This window comes from Miscanthus floridulus, chromosome 4 (genome assembly GCF_019320115.1).
Source record: "Miscanthus floridulus cultivar M001 chromosome 4, ASM1932011v1, whole genome shotgun sequence".
NCBI classification, from domain to species: Eukaryota; Viridiplantae; Streptophyta; class Magnoliopsida; order Poales; family Poaceae; genus Miscanthus; species Miscanthus floridulus.
Window position 1 is genome coordinate 39,239,976 of NC_089583.1, and position 6,000 is coordinate 39,245,975.

Below are 6,000 nucleotides of genomic sequence, written 5' to 3' on the forward strand. Positions count from 1 at the left end.
TGTGATCGCGCAAATCGCGTTCCCCGAGGTAGCGGCGAAGATCGTTATTGCCATCACGGCGATCCCGGTTGCCATCCTGATTAACCCTATGACCGCGGCGATTATCGCGGTTATCTCGGCGGTTATCATCCCGAACATCGTGGCGGTTGTCCTCTCGACGGCGGTTGTCGTCCCGACCACCATCATGACCGTCGTTTCCGCCTTGATGGTTGTCTGATGGGTTGTTGTTGCGCGAGCCACATTGGTTGAGTGGCTATGAGCGACTTGAGTATTGGCGGCTGTGGCTTGACTCGACTAAAACGGATGGAGCCCGGGCTTGATTCACCATCTCTGCGGTCTGAGCCATAGCAGCCGTCAGATAAGCTTGTATATTATCGTGAACTGCCTGGGTTTCCGGGGTGTTGGGTAGCCATTGCATTGTCACTATGGCGATGGCTACATTGGCGCTTGGGGTCCTGAAGACCTGTTTGTCCCCCATGCTGTCGAAAGCATTATTGAGGTCGCGTGGTTGGACCCTTATGCGTCATGCCTCCTCTTCTGCTTCAGCTTCGATTTGCCGGCGATTAAACCGGTCAATATTGCATGCCTCGCGTGCAATCCTTTCTTGTTCTGTTTCACCAACTACTGGCGGTTCATCATTGCTGACAACGTTGATCAAACCCCCTTGCCTTGGTGGGAAAGATAGGAATTGCGAAAAACCTAGGGCGTGGTCTGGGATATCTAGATCGTATTTGACGCCTTCATCGTCGTGATGCTAGAGCTCAGTGTGCACAGAGGCATTAGATGCGATGCCAGACGAGGAGCTAGAGTCACCCTCTTGGACCGTATGGATGGATCCTTCTTGATAATCCTCAATCTGGATCATGTTGACAAAGTTGCTTGGCCTCGGACGAGGCTGATGTACAAAACCTAGGTCTGAGCAGCGTCATATGTTATACGCATAGTTGGAGGCAGCATTGCTTAGGCCGTAGGGCTGGGTCTGGTAGTTCTTCGTCGAGGCTTCGTACTTGGAGAGCTAGAGACCCATCACGGAGGTTGGCCGGCGACGAGCGGAGCGCCCTTTAGGAGTAGATATGACCACGAGACCAGTACCGAGTTGTGCAGGACGACTGGCCCGAGCTGGTCGGGTAGATCTATTATGGGGTGCGGTTACCTGCTCATTAGGTTGACTTTGAATCATACTTACCAGAGCTAGGGTTTCAGCGAGTTTGGTGCTGACCCAATCGATGGAGTCGAGTAGGTCAGTGTTGTCGATCTGCTTCCCTTTATAGCGAGGAAGTGGATGACGGGTTATCGGCGTGGCTGAAGGTGATACGGGCGTGGTTGGAGCCAGATGTACCATGGTCGGAGCCAGATCCATCGTGGTCAGAGCCGTATCCACCATGGTCGGAGCCATATCCATCGTGGTCGGAGCCGTAGCCGATGTAGGTGAGGCAATGGTCGGCGCATACTGAATCCACGCCTCCTCTGTGGTCATGGTGATGAAGTCGTCGGAGCCGGTGGTCTAGGTGATCTGGCCAACGGTGAACGTGAGGCCGTTCGGCGTAGCCATGGAGCCAGAGATGATGACCATCCTATTTGCTTGGAGAGCAGTACGCACACCCCCTACCTGGCGCGCCACTGTCGATGAAATATGGTTGACAGTCTACCTAGGGGTATGCCCAAGGTAGTAGATTGTTGGTAGATAGATACGCAAGCCTCAAACAAGATGGTGACGCAAGACAGACATGAGGTTTTGTCTAGGTTCGTCCGCCAAGAAGGCGTAATACCTACGTCCTGCGTCTGATTGTATTGCTGTATGTCAATGAGAGATGTTTTTTAGAGGGGTCCCATGCCCGCCTTATATAGTCCGAGGGGCAGGGTTACAGATCTGGAAACTAATCCTAGCCAGTTAGAATTGCCATATGTGGCCGGATAAGGATTCCTATTCTAATCGACCAGGATCTTGCTTGATCGCTAAATCTGCCTTGACTCCTTGTGCGGGACTCCGATCAGGTTGGCCGGGCCGCGCGTCGTCTTTTGGTGGACCGGACCCACTGATCCGGGCCGGCCCAAGCCTAGCCGTAAGGGTATAGGGGTTAATACCCCCACACCCACTAAGCCTTCTATTCCATCTGCGCCTCTAACCAGGCCTTTCCCGCTACATTTACCATCTTGTCTACTTCTTTCTTTGTCTCCTTGAACTCGTGCTCTGTACGTACACAACATAGAGCCTTTACTTTGTCACATACCTCCTTCTTCCACTAACGCCGCTAGAAATTTGCGGCAAAGTGTCTCATGCACCATCTATGTACTAGAGGCGGGAACCCATCTATTTGCTCACCTACAGCATTAAGAAGCCCTGCGTGACGGTCGGAGATCAAACATATAGTGCGAGTTGGGCCAAGCACTTGGACACGTAGTAGCCGCATGAACCAAGACTACGATTCATTGTTCTCTCCCTCTACCAAAGCAAAAGCCATGGGTACTATCTGGTCCTTAGGATCAACAGCAGCAGCCATCATCAAGGTGCCCCTGTACTTTCCTGTCAGGAAAGTGCCATCAACAAGTACGACTGGCCGACAAAACTGGAATGCATATTCTGTTTGCGCGAACGACCAAAACACACGATAGAGGACATGCCTCAATGGGTCCCGAAAAAACATCCCTCTAGTGTCCACAAACCATTTCAAGCCAGGGTTGTAATAATGCATTACACATAAGATGTGGGGCACCCTGTTGTATGCTTCCTCCCAAGTACCCCATCGAATCGCGAGAGCGATTTGCTTAGCACGCCAAGTCTTTCCGTACGACACATCATACCTAACGAATCCATATATGGACTGTTGTAAACAAGACACCGAGATGTCGTTATTGTCATCAACGAGGCCCAATATATGACGGGCAAGGTAACGTGCAGTGAGCTGCTGATGATTTTCCTTCCCCCTATTGTTTAGGCAAGTGTGGGGTTCAACAACTTTAGTTATCCTCCACTTGCCATCACCTTGTCTCCTTCGTGCATTTAACCTCCACAGACAACCATTTTTGCATATCAAGTGGTACCTCAACTCCTGGTCCAAATGAGTGACGGTGTATGGTCTATGGTGGTACACAGCATAGTCCTGAAGGAAGAGTTTCATCTCTGACATTGTGTTGAATATCATCCCCTTCCTAAGGGATTCTTTCTCATGGTTATACAATAAATTCCTACATAGCTGGAGACCGGTATCACAAACTACCATATCCGTCATGCTAACATCCCTATAGTTCGAAACGCCCCTAAAAGGTACGTTCTTGGACCTTAGTTGCTCAAGCTCAGTCGCTGTGTATGGTGGTGGTGGAACATACTGCTGCGCTTCGCTAATTCTGGCCCATGAATCATAGCGGTTATCATCTACAGCCAAATCTATGACTAGTCTACCCTGAACATGGACACCATGTAAAACCTCGGTTCATACTAGTAATGGCATAGTATGAACCGGTACTGGCATGGCATCAGCCGATGTTGCCACAGCATCTGTACCTCCTTGGTCATCATCGGAATCATCTGAATCACTGCTAACTACATCACCGATCCTATCCTCCTCCTCCTGCTCCTCCTCTTCCTATTCGAACTCATTCACATCGAAGTCATTGCTTATATAGCCTACTGCAGTTGAATGAAACTGCTCCTGCGTCAACTGACCGTCCAAATCCATGTTATCCTGACTTGCTTCCCCTTTGACACCTAATTCTTGTTCATTGCCTCCAAAACCATCAATGGACGGGCCGTCCTGCACACCATGCATCCTGTACCCATTCTCCACCACCACCTCAGCCATGGGCACATTGGAACCTTGGAGAACCCTTGTGTAGCGAGACCAGTGAGTAGGGTCGCGCAAGGGCATGAGGACATAGTGTGCCCTAGTCTTTCCAGTATCAAACCTCCCCTTGAGTGTGAAATCACCCCCAAACTTTGTATTCAAACGGACACAAAGGTCATTGAAGCTAGGAGATTCATCAAACTATTCCAATTCTTCTTCCATATCCTCAAACATACCATCTTCTCTCCTAACACTTCCTCCGAACAAAACTCTAACACAACAATCCATCTGCAAAAGCATTTCAAGAAACTTCATGAAGTCATCGAAATCATCGTACGTAATGTCCATACTAACATTATTACATTTTCTAACTATAACTATACTAACTAATCAAATAGAAACTTCATGAAGTCGTCGAAATAACTGTACTAACTAAACTAACTTACTTTGCTACCTATACTAACGTATTATATTATGTATACTAACTAAACTAACTAACTTTACTAACTATATTAGCTATACTTTGATAATTTTACTAACTTTATTAACTGTGCTAACTATATTAGTGGAGTACCTCGCTGCAGCACCTAGGCGGGCAGCCGCCCTGCGTGACCGGAGGTTCTGGCCGGAGGGGGAGCGTGCCTATGTGCGGGCGCGGTGGCTGCACCGGGCGACCGGCGGCCTGGCAGGCGCGGCTCGCTTACTGCCTCAGCTGGCTTGCTGGCGTGGGCGGGATAACTGGCATGGGCGGATGCGGCCGCGGTGGACGGCGTCCTCGGCCGCGGGCAGGCGCAGGCGAAGGCGGGCGCGGCGGCCTTGCCTTGCTCTATTTCTCGTGGAACGCCGATTGCTCGGGCAAGAGGCAGCGGCAGCGTTTATACCGGGCTCTGCCGCGCCATAGATCAGGGCGCGGCAGAGCCTTGCCACGTCAGCGGCCAGTGGTAATGGTCGCCACCACGTAACGCGTCTGCCGCGCCGCCATGCATGGCACGACACAGGCATTTGGCCGCGCCATGGCAATAGACACGGCCAAAAGTGTTAGTTTTAAAAAAACTGACAGCGTTAGATTTAAAATTATATTAAAAAAGGGTTAAAATTAAAAAAATCCTTCCTAGTAGGGATGAAAACGGTACGGATATTTTTCGATTGTATTCAAAACCGAATCCGTTTAGAGGGGTTGAGATCTGTCCGTATGCAAGTCCGGATATCCAACATCCGATGCCGTATCCGTATCTGAATACTCAAATCGCATATTTATGATGTCGATATCCAATCGTATCCTATCCGACGTAGTTGACACTATCCGTATTCGAATCCGAATCCAGACAGAAATATGAAAACAAATGTAATATCGGTGATATCCGTCCGTATCTGATCCGTTTTCATCCCTACTTCCTAGAAAGTTGTATGTCTATCCTCAATGTTGTCCTAAGAGTATATCTATGGTGACCCGCCCATCATAAGTTTACGATGTATTCATTGAATGTATGTGCTAGATGAAGCCCTCCAAATATTAGGGGGTGAGGCAGTCGCTCTTGGCCTCTCACCCACCACCTGTCGGGACACCTTTCTTCTCTTCCTCCTTCCTCCTAGCAGATCTATTAGGTGGTCATGTAACATCTGCAATGACACTTATGGCAGCGTGGTGAGACAGTATGAGAAAGAAGGCCGAGTGGGTGCCTTTTGACATGCTAACCAATGGCTCAACTTTGAGCCCATTAGCCTTAACACATTAAGAGTCTGTTTGGTACAACTCAGCTTCACCAGTGAATCAACTTTTGATGGCTTTGCTCTAAAAACAACTTTACCGAGTAGAGCTGAATCTATTTTCATAAACGTTTGGTAAAACGTCTTTTGAGGAAAGATAGCAGAGAGAAAACTAGAAGAAACTAATATTTTTAGCTTCACTTAGCTTCACCTAGAGAACCGTGCATGTGAGAGGAGCTGAAAAACACCCGAACCCATTTGGCAAGAGAAGATGAAAACAGCTTTGTGAAGTTGATTGAGAAGCTTTACCAAACACACTCTAACATAGCACCAGGGCGCCACCGCCCTCTTAGTCTCTCTCCTGACTCTAGACACCGTTCGTTGCGGCAGACTTTCTCATTCGTTTGCATTTAGAGCATCAATGCACCACTGCTCGTCACTCATCGGGGCATATGGCTATCGCCCGCCGATGATCGGCCAAGTTGCTCTAGTGTTGGCCCACTTAAAATTT